This window comes from Scyliorhinus torazame, chromosome 22, assembly GCF_047496885.1.
Source record: "Scyliorhinus torazame isolate Kashiwa2021f chromosome 22, sScyTor2.1, whole genome shotgun sequence".
Classification (NCBI taxonomy): domain Eukaryota; kingdom Metazoa; phylum Chordata; class Chondrichthyes; order Carcharhiniformes; family Scyliorhinidae; genus Scyliorhinus; species Scyliorhinus torazame.
Window position 1 is genome coordinate 291,032 of NC_092728.1, and position 13,944 is coordinate 304,975.

Sequence of the window (13,944 nt, forward strand, 5' to 3'; positions counted from 1 at the left end):
CTGGGTTAATTACTCTGTGTCACTGGGTTAATTACTCTGTGTCACTGGGTTAATTACTATGGGTCTCTGGGTTAATTAACTTGTGTCACTGGGTTAATTACTCTGCGTCCCTGGGTTAATTACTCTGTGTCACTGGGTTAATTACTCTGTGTCACTGGGTTAATTACTATGGGTCTCTGGGTTACTTACTCTGTGTCACTGGGTTAATTACTCTGTGTCACTGGGTTAATTACTCTGGGTCCCTCGGTTAATTATTCTGTGTCACTGGGTTAATTACTCTGTGTCACTGGGTTAATTACTATGGGTCTCTGGGTTAATTACTCTGTGTCACTGGGTTAATTACTCTGGGTCCCTGGGTTAATTACTCTGGGTCTCTGGGTTAATTACTCTGTGTCGCTGGGTTAATTACTATGGGTCTCTGGGTTAATTACTCTGTGTCACTGGGTTAATTACTCTGTGTCACTGGGTTAATTACTCTGTGTCACTGGGTTAATTACTATGGGTCTCTGGGTTACTTACTCTGTGTCACTGGGTTAATTACTCTGTGTCACTGGGTTAATTACTCTGGGTCCCTGGGTTAATTAACCTGTCTCACTGGGTTAATTACTCTGTGTCACTGGGTTACTTACTCTGGGTCCCTGGGTTAATTATTCTGTGTCACTGGGTTAATTACTCTGGGTCTCTGGGTTAATTACTCTGGGTCTCTGGGTTAATTACTCTGCGTCACTGGGTTAATTACTCTGCGTCACTGGGTTAATTACTCTGGGTCCCTGGGTTAATTATTCTGTGTCACTGGGTTAATTACTCTGTGTCACTGGGTTAATTACTCTGGGTCCCTGGGTTAATTACTCTGGGTCTCTGGGTTAATTACTCTGTGTCACTGGGTTAATTACTATGGGTCTCTGGGTTAATTACTCTGTGTCACTGGGTTAATTATTCTGTGTCACTGGGTTAATTACTCTGGGTCTCTGGGTTACGTACTCTGTGTCACTGGGTTAATTACTCTGTGTCACTGGGTTAATTACTCTGGGTCCCTGGGTTAATTACTCTGGGTCTCTGGGTTAATTACTCTGTGTCACTGGGTTAATTACTATGGGTCTCTGGGTTAATTACTCTGTGTCACTGGGTTAATTACTATGGGTCTCTGGGTTAATTACTCTGTGTCACTGGGTTAATTACTCTGTGTCACTGGGTTAATTACTATGGGTCTCTGGGTTACTTACTCTGTGTCACTGGGTTAATTACTCTGTGTCACTGGGTTAATTACTCTGGGTCCCTGGGTTAATTAACCTGTCTCACTGGGTTAATTATTCTGTGTCACTGGGTTAATTACTCTGGATCTCTGGGTTAATTACTCTGGGTCTCTGGGTTAATTACTCTGCGTCACTGGGTTAATTACTCTGCGTCACTGGGTTAATTACTCTGGGTCCCTGGGTTAATTATTCTGTGTCACTGGGTTAATTACTCTGTGTCACTGGGTTAATTACTCTGGGTCAGTGGGTTAATTACTCTGGGTCTCTGGGTTAATTACTCTGTGTCACTGGGTTAATTACTATGGGTCTCTGGGTTAATTACTCTGTGTCACTGGGTTAATTACTCTGTGTCACTGGGTTAATTACTATGGGTCACTGGGTTAATTACTCTGGGTCCCTGGGTTAATTAACCTGTCTCACTGGGTTAATTACTCTGTGTCACTGGGTTACTTACTCTGGGTCCCTGGGTTAATTATTCTGTGTCACTGGGTTAATTACTCTGTGTCACTGGGTTAATTACTCTGGGTCTCTGGGTTAATTACTCTGTGTCACTGGGTTAATTACTCTGGGTTAATTACCCTGGGTCACTGTGTTAATTACTCTGTGTCACTGGGTTAATTACTCTGGGTCCCTGGGTTAATTACTCTGGGTCTCTGGGTTAATTACTCTGTGTCACTGGGTTACTTACTCTGGGTCCCTGGGTTAATTATTCTGTGTCACTGGGTTAATTACTCTGTGTCACTGGGTTAATTACTATGGGTCACTGGGTTAATTACTCTGTGTCACTGGGTTAATTACTCTGGGTCCCTGGGTTAATTACTCTGGGTCTCTGGGTTAATTACTCTGTGTCACTGGGTTAATTACTATGGGTCTCAGGGTTAATTACTCTGTGTCACTGGGTTAATTACTCTGTGTCACTGGGTTAATTACTCTGGGTCCCTGGGTTAATTAACCTGTCTCACTGGGTTAATTACTCTGTGTCACTGGGTTACTTACTCTGGGTCCCTGGGTTAATTATTCTGTGTCACTGGGTTAATTACTCTGGATCTCTGGGTTAATTACTCTGGGTCTCTGGGTTAATTACTCTGCGTCACTGGGTTAATTACTCTGCGTCACTGGGTTAATTACTCTGGGTCCCTGGGTTAATTATTCTGTGTCACTGGGTTAATTACTCTGTGTCACTGGGTTAATTACTCTGGGTCAGTGGGTTAATTACTCTGTGTCACTGGGTTAATTACTATGGGTCTCTGGGTTAATTACTCTGTGTCACTGGGTTAATTACTCTGTGTCACTGGGTTAATTACTCTGTGTCACTGGGTTAATTACTCTGGGTCCCTGGGTTAATTACTCTGGGTCTCTGGGTTAATTACTCTGTGTCACTGGGTTAATTACTATGGGTCTCAGGGTTAATTACTCTGTGTCACTGGGTTAATTACTCTGTGTCACTGGGTTAATTACTCTGGGTCCCTGGGTTAATTAACCTGTCTCACTGGGTTAATTACTCTGTGTCACTGGGTTACTTACTCTGGGTCCCTGGGTTAATTATTCTGTGTCACTGGGTTAATTGCCCTGGGTCACTGTGTTAATTACTCTGCATCACCGGGTTAATTACTCTGCGTCACTGGGTTAATTACTCTGTGTCACTGGGTTAATTACTCAGGGTCACTGGGTTAATTATTCTGGGTCTCTGGGTTAATTACCCTGGGTCACTGCGTTAATTATTCTGTGTCACTGGGTTAATTACTCTGGGTCCCTGGGTTAATTACCCTGGGTCACTGCGTTAATTACTCTGCGTCACTGGGTTAATTACCCTGTGTCACTGGGTTAATTACTCTCGGTCACTGCGTTAATTACTCTGCGTCACTGGGTTACTTACTCTGGGTCACTGGGTTAATTACTCTCGGTCACTGCGTTAATTACTCTGCGTTACTGGGTTAATTACTCTGCGTCACTAGGTTAATTACTCTGGGTCACTGGGTTAATTACTCTGTGTCACTGAGTTAATTACTCTGGGTCACTGGGTTAATTACTCTGTGTCACTGAGTTAATTACTCTGGGTCAGTGGGTTAATTACTCTGGGTCCCTGGGTTAATTACTCTGGGTCTCTGGGTTAATTACTCTGTGTCACTGGGTTAATTACTATGGGTCTCAGGGTTAATTACTCTGTGTCACTGGGTTAATTACTCTGTGTCACTGGGTTAATTACTCTGGGTCCCTGGGTTAATTAACCTGTCTCACTGGGTTAATTACTCTGTGTCACTGGGTTACTTACTCTGGGTCCCTGGGTTAATTATTCTGTGTCACTGGGTTAATTACTCTGGATCTCTGGGTTAATTACTCTGGGTCTCTGGGTTAATTACTCTGCGTCACTGGGTTAATTACTCTGCGTCACTGGGTTAATTATTCTGTGTCACTGGGTTAATTACTCTGTGTCACTGGGTTAATTACTCTGGGTCAGTGGGTTAATTACTCTGTGTCACTGGGTTAATTACTATGGGTCACTGGGTTAATTACTCTGTGTCACTGGGTTAATTACTCTGGGTCCCTGGGTTAATTACTCTGGGTCTCTGGGTTAATTACTCTGTGTCACTGGGTTAATTACTATGGGTCTCAGGGTTAATTACTCTGTGTCACTGGGTTAATTACTCTGTGTCACTGGGTTAATTACTCTGGGTCCCTGGGTTAATTAACCTGTCTCACTGGGTTAATTACTCTGTGTCACTGGGTTACTTACTCTGGGTCCCTGGGTTAATTATTCTGTGTCACTGGGTTAATTGCCCTGGGTCACTGTGTTAATTACTCTGCATCACCGGGTTAATTACTCTGCGTCACTGGGTTAATTACTCTGTGTCACTGGGTTAATTACTCAGGGTCACTGGGTTAATTATTCTGGGTCTCTGGGTTAATTACCCTGGGTCACTGCGTTAATTATTCTGTGTCACTGGGTTAATTACTCTGGGTCCCTGGGTTAATTACCCTGGGTCACTGCGTTAATTACTCTGCGTCACTGGGTTAATTACCCTGTGTCACTGGGTTAATTACTCTCGGTCACTGCGTTAATTACTCTGCGTCACTGGGTTACTTACTCTGGGTCACTGGGTTAATTACTCTCGGTCACTGCGTTAATTACTCTGCGTTACTGGGTTAATTACTCTGCGTCACTAGGTTAATTACTCTGGGTCACTGGGTTAATTACTCTGTGTCACTGAGTTAATTACTCTGGGTCACTGGGTTAATTACTCTGTGTCACTGAGTTAATTACTCTGGGTCAGTGGGTTAATTACTCTGGGTCTCTGGGTTAATTACTCTGTGTCACTGGGTTAATTACTATGGGTCTCTGGGTTAATTACTCTGTGTCACTGGGTTAATTACTCTGTGTCACTGGGTTAATTACTATGGGTCTCTGGGTTACTTACTCTGTGTCACTGGGTTAATTACTCTGTGTCACTGGGTTAATTACTCTGGGTCCCTGGGTTAATTACTCTGTGTCACTGGGTTAATTACTCTGTGTCACTGGGTTAATTACTCTGGGTCCCTGGGTTAATTACTCTGGGTCTCTGGGTTAATTACTCTGTGTCACTGGGTTAATTACTATGGGTCTCAGGGTTAATTACTCTGTGTCACTGGGTTAATTACTCTGTGTCACTGGGTTAATTACTATGGGTCTCTGGGTTACTTACTCTGTGTCACTGGGTTAATTACTCTGTGTCACTGGGTTAATTACTCTGGGTCCCTGGGTTAATTAACCTGTCTCACTGGGTTAATTACTCTGTGTCACTGGGTTACTTACTCTGGGTCCCTGGGTTAATTATTCTGTGTCACAGGGTTAATTACTCTGGGTCTCTGGGTTAATTACTCTGGGTCTCTGGGTTAATTACTCTGGGTCTCTGGGTTAATTACCCTGGGTCACTGTGTTAATTACTCTGCATCACTGGGTTAATTACTCTGCGTCACTGGGTTAATTACTCTGTGTCACTGGGTTAATTACTCAGGGTCACTGGGTTAATTATTCTGGGTCTCTGGGTTAATTACCCTGGGTCACTGCGTTAATTATTCTGTGTCACTGGGTTAATTACTCTGGGTCCCTGGGTTAATTACCCTGGGTCACTGCGTTAATTACTCTGCGTCACTGGGTTAATTACCCTGTGTCACTGGGTTAATTACTCTCGGTCACTGCGTTAATTACTCTGCGTCACTGGGTTACTTACTCTGGGTCACTGGGTTAATTACTCTCGGTCACTGCGTTAATTACTCTGCGTCACTGGGTTAATTACTCTGCGTCACTAGGTTAATTACTCTGGGTCACTGGGTTAATTACTCTGGGTCACTGGGTTAATTACTCTGTGTCACTGAGTTAATTACTCAGGTCTCTGGGTTAATTACTCTGGCTCGGGGGTTAATTACTCTCGGTCACTGGGTTAATTACCCTGGGTCACTGGGTTAATTACTCAGGGTCTCTGGGTTAATTACCCTGGGTCACTGGGTTAATTACTCAGGTCTCTGGGTTAATTACTCTGCGTCACTGAGTTAATTACTCAGGTCACTGGGTTAATTACTCTGCGTCACTGGGTTAATTACCCTGTGTCACTGGGTTAATTACCCTGGGTCACTGGGTTAATTACTCAGGGTCACTGGTTTAATTACCCTGGGTCACTGGGTTAATTACTCTGGGTCTCTGGGTTAATTACTCTGGATCTCTGGGTTAATTACTCTGCGTCACTGGGTTAATTACTCAGGGTCACTGGGTTAATTACTCAGGGTCACTGGGTTAATTATTCTGTGTCACTGGGTTAATTACTCAGGGTCACTGGGTTAATTATTCTGGGTCACTGGGTTAATTACTCTGTCACTGGGTTAATTACTCTGGGTCACTGGGTTAATTACTCAGGTCTCTGGGTTAATTACTCTGTGTCACTGGGTTAATTACTCTGGGTCAGTGGGTTAATTACCCTGGGTCACTGTGTTAATTACTCTGTGTCACTGGGTTAATTACTCTGTGTCACTGAGTTAATTACTCTGTGTCACTGGGTTAACTACTCAGGTCTCTGGGTTAATTACTCTGTGTCACTGAGTTAATTACTCAGGTCTCTGGGTTAATTACTCTGTGTCACTGAGTTAATTACTCAGGTCTCTGTGTTAATTACTCTGTGTCACTGGGTTAATTACTCTGCGTCACTGGGTTAATTACTCTGTGTCACTGGGTTAATTACTCAGGTCTCTGGGTTAATTACTCTGGGTCAGTGGGTTAATTACTCTCGGTCATTGGATTAATTACCCTGGGTCACTGGGTTAATTAGTCAGGGTCTCTGGGTTAATTACCCTGGGTCACTGGGTTAATTACTCAGGTCTCTGGGTTAATTACTCTGTGTCACTGGGTTAATTACTCTGCGTCACTGGGTTAATTACTCTACTCAGGGCCTCTGGGTTAATTACACTGGGTCACTGGGTTAATTACTCTGGGTCACTGGGTTACTTACTCTGGGTCACTGGGTTAATTACTCTCGGTCACTGGGTTAATTGCTCAGGGTCACTGGGTTAATTACCCTGGGTCACTGGGTTAATTACACTGGGTCTCTGGGTTACTTACTCAGGGTCACTGGGTTAATTACCCTGTGTCACTGTGTTAATTACTCTGTGTCACTGGGTTAATCACTCAGGTCTCTGGGTTAATTACTCTGTGTCACTGGGTTAATTACCCTGTGTCACTGGGTTAATTACTCTCAGTCACTGGGTTAATTACTCTGTGTCACTGGGTTAATTACTCTGGGCCACTGGGTTAATTACCCTGTGTCACTGGGTTAATTACTCTGGGTCTCTGGGTTACTTACTCAGGGTCACTGGGTTAATTACTCTGTGTCACTGGGTTAATTACTCAGGTCACTGGGTTAATTACCCTGTGTCACTGGGTTAATTACTCTCAGTCACTGGGTTAATTACTCTGTGTCACTGGGTTAATTACCCTGGGTCACTGTGTTAATTACTCTGTATCACTGGGTTAATTACTCTGTGTCACTGAGTTAATTACTCTGTGTCACTGGGTTAACTACCCAGGTCTCTGGGTTAATTACTCTGTGTCACTGAGTTAATTACTCAGGTCTCTGGGTTAATTACTCTGTGTCACTGAGTTAATTACTCAGGTCTCTGTGTTAATTACTCTGTGTCACTGGGTTAATTACTCTGGGTCACTGGGTTAATTACTCTGTGTCACTGGGTTAATTACTCAGGTCTCTGGGTTAATTACTCTGGGTCAGTGGGTTAATTCCTCTCGGTCATTGGATTAATTACCCTGGTTCACTGGATTAATTAGTCAGGGTCTCTGGGTTAATTACCCTGGGTCACTGGGTTAATTACTCAGGTCTCTGGGTTAATTACTCTGTGTCACTGGGTTAATTACTCTGCGTCACTGGGTTAATTACTCTACTCAGGGTCTCTGGGTTAATTACTCTGGGTCACTGGGTTAATTACTCTGGGGCACTGGGTTACACTCTGGGTCACTGGGTTAATTACTCTCGGTCACTGGGTTAATTGCTCAGGGTCACTGGGTTACTTACTCAGGGTCACTGGGTTAATTACCCTGTGTCACTGTGTTAATTACTCTGTGTCACTGGGTTAATTACTCAGGTCTCTGGGTTAATTACTGTGTCACTGGGTTAATTACCCTGTGTCACTGGGTTAATTACTCTCAGTCACTGGGTTAATTACTCTGTGTCACTGGGTTAATTACTCTGGGCCACTGGGTTAATTACTCTGGGTCTCTGGGTTACTTACTCAGGGTCACTGGGTTAATTACTCTGTGTCACTGGGTTAATTACTCAGGTCACTGGGTTAATTACCCTTTGTCACTGGGTTAATTACTCTCAGTCACTGGGTTAATTACTCTGTGTCACTGGGTTAATTACTCTGTGTCACTGGGTTAATTACCCTGGGTCACTGGGTTAATTACTCTGGGCCACTGGGTTAATTACCCTGTGTCACTGGGTTAATTACTCTCAGTCACTGGGTTAATTATCCTGGGTCACTGGGTTAATTACTCTGTGTCACTGGGTTAATTATCCTGGGTCTCTGGGTTACTTACTCTGTGTCACTGGGTTAATTACTCTGGGTCCCTGGGTCAATTACTCTGGGTCACTGGGATTATTACTCTGGGTCACTGGGTTAATTACTCTGGGTCACTGGGATTATTACTCTGGGTCACTGGGTTAATTACTCTGTGTCACTGGGTTAATTACTCTGGCTCACTGGGATTATTACTCTGAGTCACTAGGTTAATTACTCTGGATCACTGGGTTAATTACTCTGGGTCTCTGGGTTAATTACCCCAAGATAACCCCTCCAACATCAACATAACCCCTCTAAACCCAACTTAACCCCTCCACATAAGAACATAATAAGAACATAAGAACTAGGAGCAGGAGTCGGCCATCTGGCCCCTCGAGCCTGCTCCACCATTCAATGAGATCATGGCTGATCTTTTGTGGACTCAGCTCCACTTTCCGGCCCGAACACCATAACCCTTAATCCCTTTATTCTTCAAAAAACTATCTATCTTTATCTTAAAAACATTTAATGAAGGAGCCTCTACTGCTTCACTGGGCAAAGAATTCCATAGATTCACAACCCTTTGGGTGAAGAAGTTCCTCCTAAACTCAGTCCTAAATCTACTTCCCCTTATTTTGAGGCTATGCCCCCTAGTCCTGCTTTCACCCGCCAGTGGAAACAACCTGCCCGCATCTATCCTATCTATTCCCTTCATAATCTTATAAGATCCCCCCGCATCCTTCTAAATTCCAACGAGTACAGTCCCAGTCTACTCAACCTCACCTCGTAATCCAACCCCCCTCAACTGGGGCAGCACGGTAGCATTGTGGATAGCACAATTGCTTCACAGCTCCAGGGTCCCAGGTTCGATTCCGGCTTGGGTCACTGTCTGTGCGGAGTCTGCACATCCTCCCCGTGTGTGCGTGGGTTTCCTCCGGGTGCTCCGGTTTCCTCCCACAGTCCAAAGATGTGCAGGTTAGGTGGATTGGCCATGATAAATTGCCCTTCGTGTCCAAAATTGCCCTTAGGGTTGGGTGGGGTTACTGGGTTATGGGATAGGGTGGAGGTGTGGACCTTGGGGAGGGTGCTCTTTCCAAGAGCCGGTGCAGACTCGATGGGCCGAATGGCCTCCTTCTGCACTGTAAATTCTATGATAATCTATGAACTCTGGGATTAACCGAGTGAATCTCCTCTGCACACCCTCCAGCGCCAGTACGTCCTTTCTCAAGTAAGGAGACCAAAACTGAACACAATACTCCAGGTGTGGCCTCACTAACACCTTATACAATTGCAGCATAACCTCCCGAGTCTTAAACTCCATCCCTCTAGCAATGAAGGACAAAATTCCATTTGCCTTCTTAATCACCTGTTGCACCTGTAAACCAACTTTTTATGACTCATGCACTAGCACACCCAGGTCTCTCTGCACAGCAGCATGTTTTAATATTTTATCATTTAAATAATAATCCCTTTTGCTGTTATTCCTACCAAAATGGGTAACCTCACATTTGTCAACATTGTATTCCATCTGCCAGACCCTAGCCCATTCACTTAGCCTATCCAAATCCCTCTGCAGACTTCCAGTATCCCCAATGTAATCCCTCTAACCCCAACGTAACCCCTCTAACCCCTACGTAACCCCTCTAACGCCTACGTAACCACTCTAACCCCTACGTAACCCCTCGAACCCCAATATAACCTCTCTAACCCCAAAGTAACCGCTCGAACCCCAATATAACCTCTCTAACCCCAAAGTAACCCCTCTGCCCCCAACGTAACCCCTCTGCCCCCAACGTAACCCCTCTAATCCCAACGTAACCCCACTAACCCCAATGTACTCCTTTAACCCCAACGTAACCCCTCTGACTCCAACGTAACCCCTCTAATCCCAACGTAACCCCTCTGCCCCTACGTAACCCTACTAACTCCAATGTATCCCCTCTAACCCCAACGTAACCCCTCTGACTCCAACGTAACCCCTATAACAACAATGCAACCCCTCTAACCCCAACATAACCCCTCTGACTCCAACGTAACCCCTCTAACCTCAAAGTATTCCCTCTGACCCCAATGTAACCGCTCTGACCCCAATGTAACCCCTCTAACCCCAATGTATCCCCTCTGACCCCAACGTATCCCCTCTAACCCCAACGTAACCCCTCTGACCCCAATGTAACCCCTCTAACCCCAACATATCCCCTCTGACCCCAACGTAACCCCTCTAACCCCAACGTAACCCCTGACCCCAATATAACCCCTCAGACCCCAATATAACCCCTTTAACCCCAACATACCCACTCAAACTTCATCCCATTTCACTTCAACCCCATTTTAACCCCTCCAAACCTATCTTAACCCCACCAATCATATTGTAACCCTCCAACGTAATCGGAACCCCTCCAACGCCATTCTAGCACCACCAACATCATCCGACCCACCTCAAACTCATATTAACACCCTCCCATCCAACCTTAACGCCTCCAACCTGATAATAACCCCCTTAAACTTCATCCTAACCCCTTCCAACTGCATCTTTTTAGCCCTGCAGCCCCAGCTCAACCCTCCAACACCTCCTTAAACCTAGGAGGCTGGGTCAAAGCCCTGGACTCCCCTCCCTAACGGCACAGTGGGTGGACCTACACCACACGAACGGTGGCGGTTCGAGAAGGCGGCTCACCCACCACCCTCTCAAAGGGGCAATTAGTGATTTACACAGACCCCAGGCAGCAAGGCCCTGGTCCCCGGAATAGAATGGTAGCGGCTGTCGGCCGCGTGAATTGAAGGTTGTCAATGTTACCTCGGGAAGGAGGCCGGAGGAGTACTTTACCGGTGGGGATATTCTATTTAAACCGTTTTATCAGGCTGTGCATCGCGCTCCATTAGCACGGAATCAATTCTGTTAACTCATCCCACAAGTGTCTGCATTTAATAATGAATCTCCCGCAGCCCCATCGCTCACATCTTCCATTAGTGTCAGCACCACTTTGACCCACACGGTGTCTCCCTCGACGATTCGGGCTGCTTATTCAACCCATTCTCGGGCGATGCCATTCATCCTGGGACTGGTTCAATCTGACACAGACCTCAGCCAACCCGCCCCCCCCCAACTGCCCCCCCTACACACACGGCAGGTCACTCTCACTGCAACCAACTGTCCAGTAACCGCCCAGCCCAATCCGTGCTGTACCTGTCCTGGGAGTGTTTGATGGGGACAGTGTAGAGGGAGCTTTACTCTGTATCTAACCCCGTGCTGTACCTGTCCTGGGAGTGTTTGATGGGGACAGTGTAGAGGGAGCTTTACTCTGTACCTCACCCCGCGCTGTACCTGTCCTGGGAGTGTTTGATGGGGACAGTGTAGAGGGAGCTTTACTTTGTATCTAACCCCGTGCTGTACCTGTCCTGGGAGTGTTTGATGGGGACAGTGTAGAGGGAGCTTTACTCTGTATCTAACCCCGTGCTGTACCTGTCCTGGGAGTGTTTGATGGGGACAGTGTAGAGGGAGCTTTACTCTGTACCTCACCCCGCGCTGTACCTGTCCTGGGAGTGTTTGATGGGGACAGTGTAGAGGGAGCTTTACTCTGTATCTAACCCCGTGCTGTCCCTTTCCTGGGAGTGTTTAATGGGGACAGTGTAGAGGGAGCTTTACTCTGTATCTAACCGCGTGCTGTACCTGTCCTGGGAGTGTTTGATGGGGACTGTGTAGAGGGAGCTTTACTCTGTATCTAACCCCGTGCTGTACCTGTCCTGGGAGTGTTTGATGGGGACAGTGTAGAGGGAGCTTTACTCTGTATATAACCCCATGCTGTACCTGTCCTGGGAGTGTTTGATGGGGACAGTGTAGAGGGAGCTTTACTCTGTATCTAACCGCGTGCTGTACCTGTCCTGGGAGTGTTTGATGGGGACTGTGTAGAGGGAGCTTTACTCTGTATCTAACCCCGTGCTGTACCTGTCCTGGGAGTGTTTGATGGGGACAGTGTAGAGGGAGCTTTACTCCGTATCTAACCCCGTGCTGTACCTGTCCTGGGAGTGTTTGATGGGGACAGTGTAGAGGGAGCTTTACTCTCTATCTAACCCCGTGCTGTCTCTGTCCTGGGAGTGTTTGATGGGGACTGTGTAGAGGGAGCTTTACTCTGTATCTAACCCTGTGCTCTCCCTGTCCTGGGAGTGTTTGATGGGGACAGTGTAGAGGGAGCTTTACTCTGTATCTAACCCCGTGCTGTACCTGTCCTGGGAGTGTTTGATGGGGACAGTGTAGAGGGAGCTTTACTCCGTATCTAACCCCGTGCTGTACCTGTCCTGGGAGTGTTTGATCGGGCAGTGTAGAGGGAGATTTACTCTGTATCTAACCCTGTGCTGTACCTGTCCTGGGAGTGTTTGATGGGGACAGTGTCGAGGGAGCTTTACTCTGTATCTAACCCCGTGCTGTACCTGTCCTGGGAGTGTTTGATGGGGATAGTGTGGAGGGAGCTTTACTCTGTATCTAACCTCGTGCTGCACCTGTCCTGGGAGTGTTTGATGGGGACAGTTTAGGGGGAGCTTTACTCTGTATCTAACCCCGTGCTGTTCCTGTCCTGGGAGTGTTTGATGGGGACAGTGTAGAGGGGGCTTTACTCTGCATCTAACCCCGTGCTGTACCTGTCCCGGGAGTGTTTGATGGGGACAGTGTAGAGGAAGCTTTACTCTGTATCTAACCCTGTGCTCTCCCTGTCCTGGGAGTGTTTGATGGGGACAGTGTAGAGGGAGCTTTACTCTGTATCTAACCCCGTGCTGTACCTGTCCTGGGAGTGTTTGATGGGGACAGTGTAGAGGGAGCTTTACTCCGTATCTAACCCCGTGCTGTACCTGTCCTGGGAGTGTTTGGTGGGGACAATGTAGAGGGAGCTTTACTCTGTATCTAACCCCGTGCTGTTCCTGTCCTGGGAGTGTTTGATGGGGACAGTGTAGAGGGAGCTTTACTCCGTATCTAACCCCGTGCTGTACCTGTCCTGGGAGTGTTTGATGGGGACAGTGTAGAGGGAGCTTTACTCTGTATCTAACCCCGTGCTGTACCTGTCCCGGGAGTGTTTGATGGGGACTGAGTAGAGGGAGCTTTACTCGGTATCTAACGCCGTGCTGTACCTGTCCTGGGCGTGTTTGATGGGGACAGTGTAGAGGGAGCTTTACTCTGTATCTAACCCCGTGCTGTACCTGTCCTGGGCGTGTTTGATGGGGACAGTGTAGAGGGAGCTTTACTCTGTATCTAACCCCGTGCTGTGCCTGTCCTGGGAGTGTTTGATGGGGACAGTGTGGAGGGAGCTTTACTCTGTATCTAACCCCGTGCTGTACCTAGAACAAACAAAGAACAAAGAAATGTACAGCACAGGAACAGGCCCTTCGGCCCTCCAAGCCCGTGCCGACCATGCTTCCCGTCTAAACTACAATCTTCTACACTTCCTGGGTCCGTATCCCTCTATTCCCATCCTATTCATGTATTTGTCAAGATGCCCCTTAAATGTCACTATCGCCCCTGATTCCACTACCTCCTCCGGTAGCGAGTTCCAGGCACCCACTACCCTCTGCGTAAAAAACTTGCCTCGTACATCTACTCTAAACCTTGCCCCTCTCACCTTAAACCTATGCCCCCTAGTAATTGACCCCTCTACCCCAGGGAAAA

General features: G+C 46.6%; 1 protein-coding gene across 1 annotated transcript in view; it reads right to left on the minus strand.

Moving 5' to 3' along the window:
- LOC140399396 (contactin-5-like) overlaps positions 1-13,944 on the minus strand; it is a 238,123-nt gene that overhangs the window by 51,769 nt on the left and 172,410 nt on the right. The window lies entirely within an intron of this gene.